The sequence below is a fragment of the Corythoichthys intestinalis genome, chromosome 3 (genome assembly GCF_030265065.1).
Source record: "Corythoichthys intestinalis isolate RoL2023-P3 chromosome 3, ASM3026506v1, whole genome shotgun sequence".
Classification (NCBI taxonomy): Eukaryota; Metazoa; Chordata; class Actinopteri; order Syngnathiformes; family Syngnathidae; genus Corythoichthys; species Corythoichthys intestinalis.
In genome coordinates this window covers 18,030,520-18,051,469 of record NC_080397.1, presented here as the reverse complement: position 1 = coordinate 18,051,469, position 20,950 = coordinate 18,030,520, and positions in this window count along the sequence as shown.

Here is a 20,950-nt window from a genome sequence, read left to right as displayed (position 1 = left end):
ACTGTCTATACAGTATATGTGTCTTGCGGACACAACACCTTCGTCCAGGCTAGCCACTCTACAGAATCTGAAGCACTTGCACTGGGCTAACTGCTTTGTGGCTTTACTAAACCTTTTTCATCCAATCCTTGCCATTTCTCGTGCCTGTTTTGAGGCCCTCTGCCAATGCCGATAACAGAAGCTGTGCAAGTATGTACTTATCACTCCCATTTAATGTATGACTTTCAGATTCTCAGTATTCTAGGTCAAGGTAATCTAGGAAGGTTGACTCAAAGAAACTGAACATTCATGTTTAGTGCAGATGCCCTAATTTTTAGGTGTGGTGTCTCACCATGTTATGCACAGTATGACTCAGATGCCATGTTCTATTATTGTTGGTTCCCCGTTAATACTTTAACACCATCAAGTCAATATGCCCTGAAATTAACCAGAGACAAGTCCATGGTGTGCCAAAAGTCAGGTTTCATCTCACCCTTGACCTGAAAGGGATTAGGATGCACAGAAAATTGATGGTTACAACAGTTTTTCTGCTAATGGAATAGCCCAGTGTCCCAATCCTTTGACTTCATGCTGCTCTATATCCAGTCCACACAAAGGTTTGCATCATTCAAGATTTATGCACGTATATTGAGGTTTTCTTTGTGAGGCCTACTTTTATGCGCCTCTCCCATTTTTTTTCTATCGCTTCCTCCCCTCACCCTCCCCACTCCCTTCCTCTGTTCTCTACATCATCTCCCATGCCCTCCCTTCCTCCTTTTCACATTAGTATTCCAAGCAGTCCCTGCTGGTCCAAGCAGGGAGGCTGTCTGCTGTCTTTGGTTGGAAACTGCTGGAGTGAGACACCCCAGCTCGACTTGACGCTTTTTTTAATCAGTGTGTAATTACCCACCACATGCAAAGACTCGCATCCGGACACCTTCTTTCCTGACCGTGTGCGCAGTCAGCTCTGATAGATTGTGCCTGAGCTGTAATCGGTCACGTCTCGACTTTTGCCTTGATAAGCCTTTCAGATGCGAGACATCACGACCAAGTGCCAGGCACGATGCGACAAATGGCATGACCGGAGTGAAAAACGGGTAAACGGGTGGAAATGGTATAATAATAATAGCACTGCTCTCATTTATTTGAGAATTACCCAAAAATGCTGAGCGAAGTGCACATTCATATCCAATTAATCACCAAGTCGTGTGAAATGGACAGCACTCAATTGAATGCGTTCATTCTGACCTTACTCAAAAAGTACTGTACGTGACTTGTATTCCTTAATTGCAGTCACGAGCAAGCAAAGGCTGCACAGGCAATGTTTGTATGATTGAATTAGGTGTTCCTGCTGAGTGCATGTCTAGATTATTCTGTAATAGCCAGTTGAGAAAAGAAGATGAGACCCTTAGAACCGTCATCAGCGTAAGTGGTTTTGCTGAGCCACATGACAATGACACACAACAAGATCTTTTTGTACTCTTGTGCTCAATTATGCAGGTGAGAGCCAAAAATTGGGCATCCATCAAATTATGCCATTTGAAGTTGGCTGACTTGCTCACCGGGGGAAAATTGAATTTATATCATAAATCTGACTCGATAGTTGATTGTATTGGTTAGATGTAATTGGAATTGGACTCAATTTCAAAAGTCTGTCACGAATCAATCAGGCAATAAGTGGAACCAATGTCCTGACCTGGGGACATACTTGGGAATGTGGTAAAAAATGTTTATTGCAGTTGTACAGTCAACAAACCAAAAACACTGCAGGTCAGAATACAACGAAGATTTTGGCAAAAGCGTAGAGGACCCACTATGATGAAATGCATTTTGTATTTTGGTTTTTGTTGCTATTCAGAAACTATTTTTATATCAGCAATTAATGAAAATGACAGCACGAGAGGATAGAGTGTAGCTTGTCTGCCTCACAGTTCAGAGGTTAAGGTTTGAATCTCGGTTTTTCCTATGAGAAGTATGTAAGCTTTCCTTGCATTTGTCCTAAAGGGCTGGGAGTTTGAATGGTTCATTTTGGATTTTGGGTTTCACTTGGCACCCCCAAGCCTTCAAGCTGAATCTTTTGGTTGAATCTGGAGTCTGGCTGGTACTATACATAATATACTTTTTTTTTTTTTTTTTACTATTTGGCATCGGGCATCAATTCTGAGACTGAAATCCCTTGGAATTTTTTTTTTTTTTTGGCAGCCCTTCTAATGTTCATCTTTGTCTTAGTCTTGGATGAAAAAGCTTGCTAGTCTTAAGTCCCTTTCACAAATATATCCCGGTAAATTCGCATGACGCGGGATTTACTCGCGTCATTGCTTTCACGCGGGTTGGAAACTTCCACAGACTTGTCCCGTGTTGCCCACTCGGCACTCTCTGTGCGGAGAGGGCTGCTAGCGCGATTTTATAACCCGAACATTACGTCAATTTTTGTCACATTCTGATGGTCAGATCGTGTTTTGTTACAGACCCGGCTGTCGGAGCGTTCCCGACGTCGTAACTGCTGCCAATTCAAGCTCATGAAGAATGTATTTAAGCCCAGGCAATCCAAGAGAAGGGTGCCGAGATATTAACTGGCTGGGCGCCATTAAACACCTTGTACTTTCGAATTTCGTGCATTTGCTAGCTTGTTCGTCTGCCGCCTTGTTTTGAATTCCCCTACATTGTTCTGGTATTCGAGTGTATTTGTTTTGTTGTCTTATCGGCTCTCTGCCCACTGCCTAGGTTAGTATCATTGATCTACTTCGACCTACTGTCACGGACCCATTGTGTTATTCCCCCTTTTCCGCCATTGCGTGTATTTTTGTTTGTATTTACTAAACCTTTGAACGCATTACTACGTTGTTTTCTCTGAAGTACAACCTTGTTTCCGCAGTTGCGGACCCTAACAAATAAACCACACATTTCCTAAGATGGACGATGGACTCTCTTCCTCGGCTCTACGATCCAGTTTAATTTCATTATGTTTTCAGTTTAATTTAGCCATTTCCAGCTTGCTACGTTGATAACTGCGATATCTGTTTACCGCTGAAGGAGAAACGATATCGTCATCGCACACACCATATAATTGTTTGCATTAGTCTAACACATATATAGTCTAACACATACATATGGTACAGGTTTTCGTAGGCACCGTCTAACTGTTTGCATTAGGCTAACACACGTAATATAATTAATCAGGAAATAGTATCATTTTCATATTTACGGTAGGACTACTCTACTAATATAAAATAAATAGCACACCATAGTTTAATGAGAAGAAATAGAAGAGATACACAATGCCGTCTTATCACAAGAGTGACGCACCAACTCGGGTAATCTGCTCTCCCAGCAAACTCCAAGGACAAAGCGCTTTGTCCTAAAACAAGTACAACCAGTCCGGACAGCAAAGTTGATAGCGGGCGTCCCAATCCGCGCACGAACCTAAGCCGCCCAAAACCGGCCACAGCGGGGATGGCCCAAAAGCAACGCCCAGAAACGCCTTCGACAAGACCCGCGTCAGCAAAGACTTCAAAAAGACTGGACACTGAGATAAGACAGATTTCTTCTGCTCGGAAACATGTAGCCTTGTTTTGGATCCAGAATTGTCCCTCCGTCGTCTGTTTTTGCCTTGTTTTTTACCATTGTCGATGAATAAATTGTCAACCTGTTTTCGGCGAGTGTTCTTCAAGCTTTTGAAACATAGAGTCAGTGTGCAAAGGGTTAACACAGGAACGCGCGGAGTTTAGCTTCCTCCTGGCCTGGCTCTTCGGGGGCGTCGAGCGGCGGAGCACATTTCCGTTCTGTTGCCGGCCTCCCCGTGCGGTTTGGGCTGGGAGGACTAAATTCCTTCACCGCTTTTCGTCTTATTGCGAAGAAAGAGGAAGTGACGATCGGCCCGACATGATATTTACGTCATCATCATTAAATGTCCGCGTAATCTCCGTGTCAGTCGACCCGGGAAATTGCTTTCACATACAAGGCCTGCCCGTTTAAATCCCAAGATTTAAATGGTGTTCAAGTGTATGTGAAAGGGGCTGAAGTCATATTTTAGTCATTTCAAAATGTGTTAGTCTTCATCTAGTTTTAGTCGCCAAATACTCAAAATGTTTTTGTCTGTAAAATCAAAGGCTTTAGTACAAAAATAAATATGTAATTTCAAATGAACATTGACATATGAGCACATACAGTATTGTAGTGTCTGCAAGGACAACAACAATGTGTTATGATACACACTCAGTAGGAAATCAGTAAATTATTTTCAATTCATTATACCCACTTAGACGCCCTCAACTGTATGTAAAAAAACAAAAAAATGTTCTTGAGTCGAAGAGAACGCTTGCAATGCCAAAGTTAATGCTAATGCTAATGTGAATTCTGTACTAATGCTAAAAGTTACATTTAGTGTGTGATGATCACTCAGCACAGACCTTCAAAGGCTAAAGCAACACTGCATATTCTCTCATGCCAAGATAAGAAAACAAATCTTGCCATGTGTCTCAAAACAAGCAACACTTCAAAGGCTAAAGCAACACTGCATATTCTCTCTTGCCAAGATAAGAAAACAAATCTTGCCATGTGTCTCAAAACAAGCAAGCATGGAGCACAGCCTACCTTGAAGGACATCCTAAACTCCGGTTAAGAGAGTGAGGGAGAGGCACAGCACATGTCACATGAGTGACACGACCGAAACACTGCTAGGATGCAGGCTGACATACTACACTTACAAAAAGAAAATCTCACACATTGTGAACATATGATAGACAGTATGTCGCATTTTCATCTCGTCGTCTCTTCAGATGAAAACTCTCATTATGTTTCAGTCTCCCAAGACCCGTTTGTAGCTTGTTATTAACTCGTTGTTGTCATGATAAAAATTGCTCATAGACAAAATATTTTTTGCTGACGAAAACAACAAAACTGAAAACAACTTTAAAAAAAATATTGACCAATCAATCACACCTGAAATGGTGCAGCAAATACAATGTAAATCATTTAATTTGTTTGCAAATAAATTAATTTGTAATTAATTTGTAAAATATTGGCTAATCAATCACACCTAAAATTTTAATGCTAATACAATGTAAAAAAATGTATTTGTTTGCAAATTAATTAATTTGTAGACTTTATATTAGCACATAGTGTTAGAAGTGAATGATTAGCCAATATTTTGAAATTGAGTCAATGCTTAGTTTTTTCAGTGAATGCTGAGATTACATTCATACGGCAACGCATGGGAAGTGAAATCTGACAAAAAGACAATAGAAAAAAAACAATATTATCTATCCAAATGTTGCAACGTGCCGAGTAGACTTATATTAACAGCTCAGTAGTTTTTGTCCTTAAGTTCTTCCGACCTTATTTGTTGTTGTTTCTTTCCCGATCACATCATGTCCACAACTCACTCCACATGGCTCTACCACCCAGATATGTCAATACAAATGAACTGAATAACCTTTGTGTCCAAACACTTCACCCAATTCAATATCTCATACTGAGTTCAAGTGGCACTCTTTTAGTGGGCTAAAAAATATACACTTTGATAATAGCATCTTCTCATTGAAAAAAAAAAGAAAAAAAAAACACGTTGACCTTGTTCAGACTGAACTCAGAAATCCACATTGTGGGACATGAAATATGAAGCAAGATAATTTAGATGCTCTCACGTACAGTAATCAAACTAAATGTTGCATTCTTACTAATTATTGTATTCCTTTTGTCATGTAAAAGGAAGCTTTCATGCACTTTAAATTAATTCTGTAGTCTACACAAAGCACTTTTGTTTGTTGGCTTTTGCTTTGACTGTTTGCTAGTTATTTATAATTAGTCAATGAATATATTTGAGTGAAACTGGCCCCAGAGGCTGAATTTTCCACGAAATTCCTATTTGTGTCATAGAGCCAAAAGTACAAGTTGCTGACAAAAGTATGACATCATGTCCAAGAGTTCATGCCAGTCGTGTTTAACTAAATTGTAAGATGCATTCATTTTCAGCATGAGTCTTAGATGCTAATCACTGAAGTGCGAAACTGTTAAATTGCATTCCCAGAATTCCAGACATTGCCATGCAGCGAGTTTACACGCTGAGACTTTTCTTTTCACTTGGAGGCATGGTGACTTTTTTCTGGCAACTCTGACATCTTCACCCTTTATCACCTTTCATTTCATAGCTATGATTGGATTTGTAATGTTACATATGCCCTTTATTTATTGCAATCATTGGCTGTTATTTGCTGCAGAAGCTTTGGCATGAATGCAGTTGAAAGTTGTAGCGAGGAGCAAGGACGGGAGTCTGAAGCAGTGTATCGAACCAAACAGCCAAGCAATGACTCTTTATTGACATTTAGTCAGCAGCAACATCACACGCAGGTCACCATGCATAGACCCAGGAAAAACCAAACACTTTATTTTAAAGTATTTTACCTGCTCGGTGGATAGATGTGTGGGACTGGGTATTGGTTAGTATGGTGGTTTCGTTGAGGTCCCACATTGACGCCAGCCACAGTCAGGCTTCCAAACCATGTTTAATGGCGAGGCTTAGGGACATTTTGTCTTGATGTGGTACTCGACCCAGTGTTTGTTTGTGGCTGCTGAAAAGGTGGGCTTCGTCAACCCGAAGAACTCTCTGGGCAACTGCTGGTAAACGTCCTCCTACATCAAGCTATGGAGGCCCTCATAAATCCCTACCTCGTGAACACATGCGAAAAGAGGGAACAGGCAGAGTGTCCACCAGGTGGCCATTTTTTAACATCGACGAGTAATTCATGGGCCATAGACTTCACTATCCGTTGACGAGACAGCTCCTACAGACATTGCGCCACGGCTTCCCATAGGGGGCCGTGTAGAGCGTCGTCGCAGCTTCCACTGCGATTAAGTCAAACATACGCTGCATTCTAACACCGGTTTTGGGTGGAAACAGTCCAAACGTTTTAGTGCATACAAAATGGCAGGAGTGTCTCAAGAGTGATTTGGTCGAGGAGTCAATGGAATTATTTAAAATAGCACCATGCTTGCACGTTGAAATGTTATTATGTTATATGTTATATTTATGTAAAATGAACGATAACTGCCCGTTTTTTTGCTTTTAACCAAAAATCTAGACTGTTTTATGTTCATATCTATAGAAATTCTGGGATTTACGCATTAATTTACAAGAATTTTCAACTTAAAAAGCTCTTTGTTTTTGTAGTGGCTGCCATGTTGGATTTTGTTTCGATACACAATACAAAATAACTTTACATTCAAATAATTAGGTAATTTTCGGCCAACTTTGGGGCAAAAAAAAACTAATAATTTAGACATTTATATGTCCATTAAAAAAAAAATGTTTTAAAAAGTGTTTTATTGTAACATTTCAATCTAAAAACGACCAGGACCAGATAGCCGGCAAGACATGCTGAGGCAATAGTGACATTGGAATTCAACCTAAATAAGTTGTGATAATATATAGAAAAATGCCAAAGTTGCTTTTGTTGAGTAAAATTAGGATGTGATTTCTGATGTGAAAATTGTGTGATTTATTAGCTGTTGAAAAGTTATTTCAAAATTACACTAAATTAAAAAAAAATTAAGTTGCTGTTTCAGGCAAAAGATATTTCAAATATTCCTATTGATCCTGAAAATATAGGTGATTGTCTCTTTGGGGATTTTTGTGCATCTAGCGTAAAGTCTGAGAATTTCATAGCCATTTTAAGTTTTGTTATACTTACTTAACAATAATGAATCGGGATTTTATTAGGGAACGACTTTGAATTTTTTGATGCCGCTGTTCATGGAGACTCATATGCTTACGGGTGGGACCTGTTTTGGTTTTAGGTCGCTCGCTGCTTCGGTTTTGAAAAAAATTGAATTCTAAGTTTTTGAGAAGAGCCCTCTACGGAGTGGCCCTGCGCCACTGATAGTGAAGTCTATGCATGGGCACACAAAAAAATTCGCCAAGCAGGTAAAAGAAAACATCCGCTATGACGAAGTCCCATGTAAACCGTTGACATCCAAAACACAATTCCACAGTTTTAGTGCTATGAGTCTTGATGGGGTTGCCATTTGCGTATGACAATGGCGGGCCAAGTACACCCCAAGCTGTGTCCACTGTTGTGGCTGGCAAGACCCTCCTCTGAGCGGCAGTGTCACAAGAAACTTGCATCCCGAGATGGTGTCTTGGATGAATAGCAGCCGACTCTTCGTGCCTGCGCTCATGGCCTCAACTAAGTGCAGGCATTGGAGTTTACTGCAGTGTTGTTGTAAGTGGGAGGGGAGTGGCACTTAGCATTAGGTCCAAAGCTTGAATAAAAGTAGCAAAAAATAGGGGATGCGCAGCCGTCTCATGCAGCCTTTTCGTCAGATATACTGGAGAAAAATCAAGAACTCGCAACACTGTCCAAAACTCACAAGAGTGTAAAAAGGATTAGAAGTTGTTCCCGATCATGACATATCACAAAGTCCCATCTCGTGTGCTGTGTTTCCTCGGTCGATATTGGGCCGGAGTGGAAATCCAATTGAAACCACATAAGACCAGACTGACTTGCAAAAATACATGGCAAAAGTCATGTTGGCTTTCCAGGCTATACACAAATGGCTTGTTGTGTATTATTTTATACCCTCAGATTGTGAACTCCCTCAGTCATCCAAGGTAAAGGGCAATTCTGACCAGCTGAAGCATGCCAATGAGGTTCATTTAAAGAGCAAACCGGTTGTCATGTAACAGTGAAGTCCATTACTGTACGTGTCTAGAATGGCACTCAGTAGAGCATGGACCTCCTTAAAGGCATGGTTCATTTACTCACAAATATGGGTTTTGTTCACAGGGTTGTTTGTCTTCAGTCTTGTTTAAAGTACTTGAAAGTGATTCTTGGATAAAAGTATCAAAGTAGATTAGGAAAAAAATAACTTTGTTTCTTACTTACATTACTACATTACTAGAACATTACTAGAGTAATAGTATTGTGCTTTTTCAATATAAGAACATTTATTTAAAAAAAAAAAAGATACCCCCAAAAAATTGTATTGTCCCCTTTTCGCACACTTTAGACATACCTTATAAGCCTCTACCTTTCTCCTTCTTTTTGAATCCTGCGGTTTATTGTCCAGTGCGGCTTATTTGTTAATTTATTTGTGTTAATAGGTAACATTTTATTTGACAGCGGTGTCATAAGACTGCCATAAGACCGTCATAATTATGACATGACACTATCATGGGTATTACTGAATGTTTATGACAGATGTCATTAAGTGTCATCCGGCAAATTATGTCACTAACTCCATTTATGTCCAGTTTGGATCTTTAACGTCCATTTAAAAGTGAGATAATTAGCTGGATAACACTAGATGACATCTGTCATAAGCATCCATTAATGCTCATGACAGTGTCATGTCATAATTATGATTGTCTAATGACAGTCTTATGCTGCCACTGTCAAATAAAGTGTTACCATCCTATAAGTAGCAATTTATGAAAAAACTGGAAAAGTAACTGAAGAAATAATTGGCACATAACATGAATTTTGATTGTAATTTACATCTGGAGTGCTGCAATGCATGCTAGGAGGCATGTTGGACAACAACAGTGTTGACAGCAGGTGGCAGCAGAGGTTGGCTGTTTCTCCCGGCCAAGCTTCTTGAAGCAATGAAACTTTGCAGCCAATTGGTTAAAAGCTTTGTGGTGATTCATTTGGTCTTATGACAGTTGTATGATGCCGCTGTCAAATAAATAAATAAATTACCAGTTATTATCTTTTGGTGTAATATAGTGCGGCTTATTGTCAGGTGCAGTTTATCTATGAACAAATGCCATTTTCGTGTGAAGTTTTTAACACTGTTTTTAAGAACATTGAGGCTAACACTGTGTAAACCTCTCCAAAAGAGTAGATCATGTAAAGACAAGCCTCTTTTATTGTGCATTTTCTTCCGCTGCCTTGTGTGTCATCTAAATGTTTGAGCAGCAGTTGTGGAGTCCAAACACCACGCAACACTCCACGTACCCTGTACAGCCGTTAGTTGACACTTAATGAACGCGCACACACACGCACCCCCACACGCTCTAGCACACGCAAACACAAACACATTGAAGGTTCACAGATGCGTGATACACAAACGTTCACAGATTCCTGTTTTTTCTTTCATCCTGCACCCACTCACACCCGCTCATATGCACACACACTTGACACAGAGGTGGAGATTCAGAATGTAACATGTTCTAACATTAATTTATCATCCAATAAAATGGCAAAATATTATAATACTTAGAATGAAAATGTGTGTTTTCCCGAAAGGATGCATTGAATTTATATTTAATTTTTAATGTGGAACAGTATTCGAGGTGTCGTTAAGGAACCTAAATTGTGTCAGTTTTATTTTAGAACATACATAGATTTAAAAGAAAGTTTATGTAAATGGTGTTGAACGACGTTCATGGTACTGTATATACTGTATATGCACTTTTTGTGTGGTATCCCAATAATCACAGTTTTCCAACTGTTGATTTTTATTAATGCAGCTTGTCCATCATGGAGATTCCTGCAATATTATAGAAACTAGTGCTGCAACGATTAATCGATTAACTCAAGTAATTACATTATAAAAAAAGCTTCGACTCAAATTTTGCTGCTTCAAGTATTTCTTTAATTAGAGTGGCATCATAATGGTTTGTTTGGAAAGTGTCTGCACATAGACTTCATAATGATATTGACGGGGCACGGGGCCGATTAATAGGGGGCCTATCTCCGTCAAAGCTGACTGAGTGGAAACACAGACAAAGAGCTTTTTCTGTTGAAAATCCTTGTGAATAAATGCTTAAATCCCTGAATTCTTAATAGATATGGACATAAAATTGTCGATTCTTTGTTAAAAGAGCAAAGAACTGGGCAGTTAGCATTTATTTTAGCTAAATATGTCGAATGTCTTGCTAGTCTTTAAGCCACTGTGGCGCCGCCTTATCACCACAAAGAGCTTTTTCTGTTGAAAAATCTTGTGAATAAATGCTTATATCCCTGAATTCTTTATGGATATGAACGTAAAACAGTCTCGATTCTTTGTTAAAAGAGCAAAGAACCGGGCAGTTAGCATTGATTTTACGTAAATATGTCGAATGTGCTGCTAGTCTTTAAGCCACTGCTTTTTCCGTTGCAAATTCTTGTGAATAAATGCTTAAGTCCCTGAATTTTTATACATATGGACGTAAAACAGTCTCGATTTTTGGTTAAAAGAAAAAAAACGTGCAGTTAGCATTTATTTTATTGTAAATATTGCGAGCTATGATGCCAATGCCGTACACACAAAAATACACACGGTCTCAGACTTCAACTGGGACCATGTGCTTCGGTCAGATGAGACCAAGGTTGAGCTTTTTGGTAACAAACACTCAAAGTGGGTCTGGCGTGCCACGAAAGATGCGCATGCTGAAAAGCACCTCATACCCACTGTGAAGTATGGGGGTGGGTCAGTGATGCTGTGGGGCTGTTTCGCTTCCAAAGGCCCTGGGAACCTTGTTAGGGTGCATGGCATCATGAATGCTTTGAAATACCAGGACATTTTAAATCAAAATCTGTTGCCCTTTGCCCGAAAGTTGGAGATGGGTCGTCACTAGGTCTTTCAGCAAGACAATGACCCTAAACATATGGCCAAATCTACACAGAAATGGTTCACCAGACACAAAAGCAAGCTCCTCCTATGGCCATCTCAGTCCCCAGACCTTGTTTTGTTGGCAAAAGGGGGCTGTACAAAGTATTAACACCAGGGGGGCTAATAATTGTGACACACATTATTTGATGTCAAATAATTTTTTCTTTATGCGGAATTTTTTCCCCACTGAATGAATGCACTTGTATTGAAGGTTGGATTTTTCTTGTTTTATTTCAATTAAAGTCCCATATTATTTGAATAAAAAAAACATTATTAGAAGCTAAAAAAAACACATCTTTTTCAGGGGTAGCAATAATTATGGAGGGCACTGTATTCCTATTGAATCTTTTAAATAAAGACCACAAGAAATTGCTATTGGTAAAAATCTAGCTCAAGATCATCATTCAGTGATGTTTTTGTAGAAAAGTAATTCAGAAGAAAAAAATTCAAATTCCCGCTGATATTACCTCCACATGTGGAAAATAGTTTACTTTGTCCCTTTCACGTTGTGTCAGTAATGTTCATGCAGTCAGCATAGAAAAGGCTTCTTAAAATAACTCATGGAAAATTCCAAGGTTAACTTTCACGCCAGTTCTTGTCTGTTTATTCTGAACAGCAACATGGGGGGTAAAAGTGGGGAATGGCTTTTATGATAGGCTGGCAAAGCTATTTCAAAAGATGAAACATTTCTAAATTGACTGTTTATTCGATGTTGGTGCTGTTCCTACGAAACAAAGGTAGGGGAACATCATGGCTCTTGTAGAAAATCAGAAAGCGCTGACTCCCGAATTTAGTTTCAATGTAATTTATAAACGAAAGCTGTTTGGGAAAAATTATAAAACCATTATTTTTATTTACAGATTAATAAAATTTAGTACCATATTTTTCGGACTATCAGTCGCACCTGAGTATAAGTTGCACCAGCCCAAAAATGCGCAAAGAAGAGGAAAAAAAAAAAAAAATATATATATATATATATATATATATATATATATATATATATATATATATATATATATATATATATATATATATATATATATATATATATATATATATATATATATATATATATATATATAAATCGCAACGGAGTATACAGTAAGTCGCATTTTTGGGGAAAATTTACTTCATAAAATCCAACACATAGAACAGATATGTCATCTTGAAAGGCAATTTAAAATAAAAACACAATAGAGAACAACATGCTCAATAAGTGTACAGTATGCTAATGTTACATGATGCATGAACAACGAAATGCGAACGTGGCCCGTAGGTTAACGTAACATAGCTATTAAGAGTTATTCAGATAATTATAGCATAAAGAACATGCTAACAAGTTAACCAAACCATCAGTGTGACTCCAAAACGCGAAAATAACGTGAAATGATATAATAATATGTTAATAATTTCACACATAAGTCGCTCCGAGTATAAGTCGCACCCCCAGCCAAACTATGACAAAAAAAAAAAAAAAAAAAAAAAAACTGCGACTGACAGTCCGAAAAATACGGTAATAGTAACACTAAGTGTAGAAATTTGCTGGTCTGGCTGGGTTACACTGTTTTCTGTTGTTAGTGCTGTTTGAAAACAACAGCAACAAAAATTCATGGGGGAAAAAAAGAATTGTAAATTACTTGTTTTAAATGGAGCTTGTGATCAAACTAAGTATCTCCATGGTGAGAAATTGCTAGTGTGACTTTGTTCTCTCCATTTGGTGTTGGTGCCATTCATCCAGAAGAGTGGCATTTAATAACGGGTGGACAAATGGCAGTTTTTACAGGCAGTGTGAATGGCAGGAAATTTCAGGGTTGACTTGATCCCCCAGTCCGTGATGGTGTTATTCGTACTGAGCTCTTTTAGGAAAACTAATTAATGACTTAAAACTAGTTACCATTTTACAGGAAGTGTTAATGGTATATTTGCTACTACCTTTGAATGCATGTAATTGTCACCTTATTTGCCCCATTCTTTGTCGATTCTGTTTCAATAAAACTGCAATTTGGCTAAAAAAATATACATACGGTTGTGGTCAAAAGTTTACATACACTTGTGAAGAACATAATGTCATGGCTGTCTTGAGTTTCCAGTTATTTCTACAACTCTGATTTTTCTCCGATAGAGTGATTGGAACAGATACTTCTTTGTCACAAAAAACATTCATGAAGTTTGGTTCTTTTATGACTTTTATTATGGGTTAACAGAAAAAATAATCAAATCTGCTGGGTCAAAAATATACATACATGGATCTGAAAAAGCAAATCATTGACTTGAACAAGTCAGGAAAGTCACTTGGAGCCATTTCAAAGCAGCTGCAGGTCCCAAGAGCAACAGTGCAAACAATTGTTTGTAAGTATAAAGTGCATGGCACTGTTTTGTCACTGCCACGATCAGGAAGAAAACGCAAGCTATCACCTGCTGCTGAGAGAAAATTGGTCAGGAGGGTGAAGATTCAACCGAGAATCACCAAAAAGCAGATCTGCCAAGAATTAGAAGCTGCTGGAACACAGGTGTCAGTGTCCACAGTCAAGCGTGTTTTGCATCTCCATGGACTGAGAGGCTGCCGTGCAAGAAGAAAGCCCTTGCTCCAAAAGTGGCACCTTAAGGCTCGACTGAAGTTTGCTGCTGATCACATGGACAAAGATAAGACCTTCTGGAGGAAAGTTCTGTGGTCAGACGAAACAAAAATCGAGCTGTTTGGCCACAATGCCCAGCAATATGTTTGGAGGAGAAAAGGTGAGGCCTTTAACCCCAAGTACACCATGCCTACCGTCAAGCACGGTGGTGGTAGTGGGGGTGTTTTGCTGCCAATGGAACTGGTGCTTTACAGAGAGTAAATGGGATAATGAAGAAGGAGGATTACCTTCAAATTCTTCAAGATAACCTAACGTCATCAGCCCGAAGATTGGGTCTTGGGCGCAGTTGGTAATGGAATGGCTAAATCAGGCTAGAATTAAGGTTTTCGAATGGCCTTCCCAAAGTCCTGACTTAAACCCCATTGAGAACTTGTGGACAATGCTGAAGAAACAAGTCCATGTCAGAAAGCCATCAAATTTAACTGAAGTGCACCAATTCTGTCAAGAGGAGTGGTCAAAGATTCAACCAGAAGCTTGACAGAAGCTTGTGGATGGCTACCAAAAGCGCCTAATTGAAGTGAAAATGGCCAAGGGACATGTTACCAAATATTAGCGCTGCTGTATGTATATTTTTGACCCAGCAGATTTGATCACTTTTTTCTGTTCGCCCATAATAAAGTCATAAAAGAACCAAACTTCAAGAATGTTTTTTGTGACAAAGAAGTATCTGTTCCAATCACTCTATCAGAGAAAAATCAGAGTTGTAGAAATAACTGGAAACTCAAGAGAACCATGACATTATGTTCTTCACAAGTGTATGTAAACTTTTGACCACAACTGTATATACAGGGTGTCCCAAAAATGTGTACACAATTTTGCAGTTGATAACATGACATGTTCACACTTGAAATGTATTTTCGTACTTCCAGTAGCATTTGAGAATGATTTTTCTTTCATCAGAGTTAGTCTGGCTGCCATCATTGATTTAAAAGGTTTGAACTATAAGAAATCCATAGACAATTTGGTACCAACTACTTTAAGAGTGTATAATTTTGGGGGGGGGGGGGACACCATGCATGGGTGAATACCACCTTTATGTCTAGAGGTATGAAACTGTGGTTCGAATTTGTTCCCTTATCCCTGCATATTTGTGCTGTTTATCCTGCGTAAACGATAGATGAATCAGAAAAAGATGGACCAAAAGGCAAGCTTTTCTAGACGCTTTTCCATTTTCGAAACTATGACCTCTTGAATTTTATATTGCAGCGTAGCACGGACTACAGTGACTTTTCTGCCCTCTCATCCACGTGGCCAGCCGTGTAATTACAAGCAGTCAAGCGGCCCCAAATGCTCTCTGACTGACTATAGGGTGCTTCCACAAGATTGCGCTGCCCTTTTCCAAGCCGCAGAGTGTCTACCAAAGGTCAGGCAATCGTCTATCTTTTTTGTTTCCCACTGCCCATGAGCACGGAGTTGCGTTTGAACATATTTTTTTTCCTCCTGTGTCAGCACAGCCAGTGTCGACCAAGTGGCACGCTTTAAGCCGTAACTGCAGTGTGGTCAATGATCATTAACTGAATGTTGCCTTTAGCCCACTGAACCACAAGCCTCAGGACAACAGGCCCCCCTTGTGTGTTGTCGTTCCAGCTGCACTCACTCATTTAATGGGCACACGTGTTGCTCTGTAAACAAGATGAAGGGTGGTGGAGTCAGAGGCTGCTCTTTTTACTTTTTGGCTTGTTTCTTACAAATAAAAAATAAAAAAACACACAGATAAGTAGAAAAAAAAGGTCAATCTACATGTATTTTGCAACACAATTAGGGAAATTTGTCATTTTAGTACAGATTTTTCAACATGTTTCAACTAAAGGTCAATCTACATGTATTTTGCAACACAGTTAGGAAAATTTGTCATTTTAGTGCAGATTTTTCAACATGTTTCAACTAGGAAACATCCTAGTCTGGTTCAAATCTTGAGTTTGAATGCTATTCCTGTGTGTTTGTGCGTGTATTTTGTTTTTGAAACATCCTCATTCCAAAATCATGCAAGTTGGTCGAACATTTTGACTAAATTGCATTGCGTGCAACAGTTGTTTTCAAACATACCCCCTTTGTGCGCTGTGAGCCAAATGAAACGAAGCGGCTGGAGTCCCTTATTTTAAATGACAGTTCACACCGGAGGCGAGAGATACGGTAACTTGACTGACAGTGCGCAAGTGAACAGTGACGGAAATTATTCCTTGGTGCCAAAATGCCAAGAACATAGCACATTCAGTGCTCACTCGATTGTACGCCACCCAACCCCCCGATGACTCATCGGAAGTAGCGCTCCTAAGGGATTATGTCAAGAACAATGACAGTATGAAGCTTGATTTTGCGCAAACTGTTTGATGCCCAGTGAAAGTACAGAAGAGAAATGCCTGGGCAAGCCTTAATCGATGATTCACTCCTGCATACCACTGACAGACACATTTTTTACCCAAGAGCTTTCGAAAACAAGAATAACATGCAGAGGCTTTATGTTTCACAGAACAAATGTGACTAGGTGAATTCCTAAATACCACAAATATGGGTGGGATTACCGTTTTACTGCATAGCATAGTTTCACTAGTGAAAAGTCCAAGACTTTTTCATCACGTAACTATTGGAGTTACTGATGTTTTGAAAGATAGCATAGCAAAACAGTAGCTAGAAAATCATGTTTTTTTTTTTTTTATTCTGTTCATATAGTTTCTCATTATTGTTTTTTTTTTGTGACCTAGAGGGAACCAAGGTCTGAAAGGTCCTCCCCTTCCTCCCCACTGCTCTTTTCTACAACCCCCTCACCATCGCCACATCCACCTTTTTATGTTCTAAATCTCTAGGAGAGAAGCCTAAAGTTGACCTCATCCATTGTTATTTTTTCCAGCGCAGGCTTCACCAATGAAAAAAAAAGTGTGGAGCTTTGTTCAAGAGCAAAAACACAACAAAAAAACACTGGGCAAAAAAAATAAAACAATTAGAAAAAAACATCTGTTGTTTTAAGTCTAACAGCTGGTTTAAACTATTTTTTTTGTATGCAAAATTGAAATCTGATCTCAGTTTTTGCTCTCTCATGTCAAGTTTTTTTCTCTACAGTTGACCTACTTACTACATACAGTGAGTATAATATTTGCACCCATTGTGATTTTGCAAGTTCACCCACTTAGAAAATAGGTAGAGGTCTGAGATTTCAATAATAGATGCATTTCTAATTAGAGAGACATAATCACAAAAAAAATCCAGAACTCACATTGTATATATGTATTTTTCAATAATTTATTTGTAATTAATTTACTGGGGCTCATAAGTATTTGTGCCCCTGCGAATCAGCAATAATTATGACACTCAAATAGTTGTCAGTCTACCTTTAAAAAAAAAAAGTCCACCACTACCCCACGAGTAACCAAACACCGACCACCCATTTGAGCTCAATATTGTCACCTGTGCACCCCACATTCAGTCATAATTCAACTGCTACAATGGGGAAGACCAGGGAGCTTTCGAAAGACACCAGAGAAAAATATGTTGAGCTTCACAAAACTGGAATAGGCTATGGGACATTTGGAAAGCAGCTTGGTGAGAATAAGTCAACAGTTGCAGCAATTGCTAGAAAATGGAAAAGGCTATACATGACTGATAATCTACCTCGGACTGGGGCTCCATGTAAAATCTATCCTTGTAGGGCATCACTCATGATGAGAAAAGTGAGGGCTCAGCCTAGAACTACACACAAGGAGCTGGTCTATGATCTGAAGAGAGCTGAATGCACAGTTTCAAAGCCTACTGTCAGTAGAATACTACGGCGCAATGGTTTGAAATCATGCTTTGCTCAGAGGGCTCCCCTGTTGAAGCAAGTAAATGTGAAGGCCCCTCTGAAGTGTGCCAAGGACCATCTGAACGATACAGAGGGGTCATGGGAGAAAGTCATGTGGTCAGATAACACCAAAGTAGAATTTTTTGGTGCAAACTTTACTTGTCGTGTGTGGAGGACAAAGAAGGATGAGTACAATTCCAAGAACACCATCCCCACTGTGAAATATGGGGTGGAAATGTTATGCTTTGGAGCTGCTTTTCGGCAAATAGGACAGGACGACTGAACTGTATAAAGCAGAGGATGAATGTATCATCAAATTTTGAGCCACAACCTCCTTCCCTCAGTCAGAGAACTGAAGATGAGTCGTGGCTGGTGGTGGTGCAACATGAAAATGATCTGAAGCACACAGCCAAGCTGACCAAGGAGTGACTGCATAAAAAGCATATCAAAGTTCTGGAGTGATCTAGCCAATCTCTAGACCTCAATCCAATAGAAAATCTTTGGATGGAGCTGAAACTTTGTGTTTCTCAACGACAGCCCCGAATCCTGACAGATCTAGAGAAGAGTTGTGTAGAGGAATGGGCCAAAATCCCTGTTTTCATATGTGAAATTCTGGTGAAAAACTACAGAGAGTGTCTGACCTCTGTAATTGCAAAGAAAGGCATCTGCACTAAATATTAGCACTGATTTTCTCAGGATTACAAATACTTAGGAACCCTAGTAAATTAAAAATAAATGATTGAAAAATCCTACAATGTGAGTTCCGGATTTTTTTTTTAGATTATGTCTCTATAAGAGGAAATGCATGAATGATTGAAATTTCAGACCTCTACCTATTTTCTAAGTGCGTGAACTTGCAAAATCCCAAAGAGCACGTTCACCTCACAGCTCTGAGATTGTTGGTTCAATCCCAGCTCTGGGCACCCTGTGTGGAGTTTGCATGTTCTCCCTGTGCAACCATCCCAAAAACATGCATGGTAGGCTTATTGAATACTCCGAATGACCAAACTAAAGTGACCATAGGTGTAAGTGTGTGTGGATGGTTGACTGTCTCTATGTGCCCTCCGACCGGCTGCATGGGAACCTGACCAGGTTGTACCCTGCCTTGTGCACACTGTTAGCTGGGATAGGCTCTAGCACCCCTGCGGCCCCCGTGAAGATAGGGGGTTCAGAAGATGAATTAACATGAAAATGCAGATCCCACAGTTTAAAAACTTGACATGACTGGGAAAAACATGGATTCGTTTTGGATTCGGCACCCAAAAATTCATTATTGTATTCATAGCTGAAAAGGTTTTAATACTGTAAAAAGACATATACCAAAACAAGCTGTCTGACTTAAAACAACAAAAAATGTTTCCCACACTATTTATAAGAGTTGTGGACAGTGAGCTAAGTTCTATTGATTATGCACCAAGGCCTTCAACTCGGCGTTTGAGTTCGAGCGGAGAGATTTTTACCATTTTTTCTGCTTATTGTGTGCTCTACTGGTGTGTCAGTTATGCTTTTAATAACAATACTAGGTCCAACAACACTCTTTATTGCCTTGTGTGAAGTGGAAAAAGGTGTATACGCCGTCATGATAACCCTGCCTTTCCCCCATGACATAACTAGTGCTTCACTGGCCCTTGCTTGGCCCCATTAAGGAGGTTTAAACCACAAGACAACACCCAATATAAGTGACATTCAATTAAAGACAATTGTTCAAAGTAATTATGTGTACTAATAATTCAAAAAACCGAGGCACTCAAGAAGTACAAAAATAAAAAGCCTTTATTCAGTCATGGCATTGTACAAATTAAAAAATGCCGACATGTTTCGCCCGTGTAGGCCTTCATCAAGACAAACAGTGACTCTGCTCATACCACCTCTTAAAACTAGAGGACAATTGTAAGTTCAACATAGCCAGGTGTTTGTCTTGATGAAGGCCTACACGGCCGAAACATGTCGGCATTTTTTAATTTGTACAAATCCATGACTGAATAAAGGATTTTGATTTTTGTACTTCTTGAGTGCCTCAGATTTTTTAATTATTAGCTTTTTTGATTCACAAACCGAAGAGCACCAGAAGTGTACTTGGTACACCCAACAGCACTCCATGCAGCTCTTGTCATACTAATTATGTGTACTGTTTGCAAATTTCTTAGATCTCTGATAATGAATGTTTAATTATAATGTTTAAACACAGAAAAATAACACAAAATATGGCCACTGCCATTTTGGGATGTCAGCTATACCCACACACATACACACTAATAGATTTGAGCGCAGGTGCATAGGTGTTAATGACATACCAAGAAATGGCAGGTAGTTTGAGATCCTCACATTTTATTGGCTAAAATAGTGCCATCATTGATAAAATATCTTACCATATTTCGGACGGTCACTTCTTGGAAATATCAGCTTTTTAAAATTAAAAAAACATTTTTTTTTTTTTTAGTTTTTTTCTCCACTATTTCACATTTTATAAAGTTATATTTAATGTTTTTTCAATGTTTTAAATGATTTTGATCCCCTGGAGGCAATGTTTGGTTGTTGAAAACAAAGAACCGGTACTAGCCTAAGCACAAGTGTAGGGAAAAACAGTCAGGGCAAGCTGACAAGCTATTTGGTACATCTTGTGCCTGTGTAGGCTTATGGTTGGTGGTTGGGTGGGGGCATGTCAGGGTTGGGGGTTGGCTGGGTTACACTCAGGTTTTGCTCCCGGGCATTGTATAGGACCAGCCCTGATGAGAGCAAAGTGAAAATTTGGTCAAGGAATGTAATTACACTCACCTTCCTATTCAAATGGTTTGCTTTGCATTCCGTTGGCTTTGGAATGTCACACTGTCACTCTGTGGTGTGACGTAAACCAGATGCCATGCGAGCATATAATAACACCTGTTGACATTTTTTATGTAAAGCCCCAATAGCATTTTCTTTTGTCTGGGAAACATTTTCATGGTGTATTTTGCCTCTCACCAAT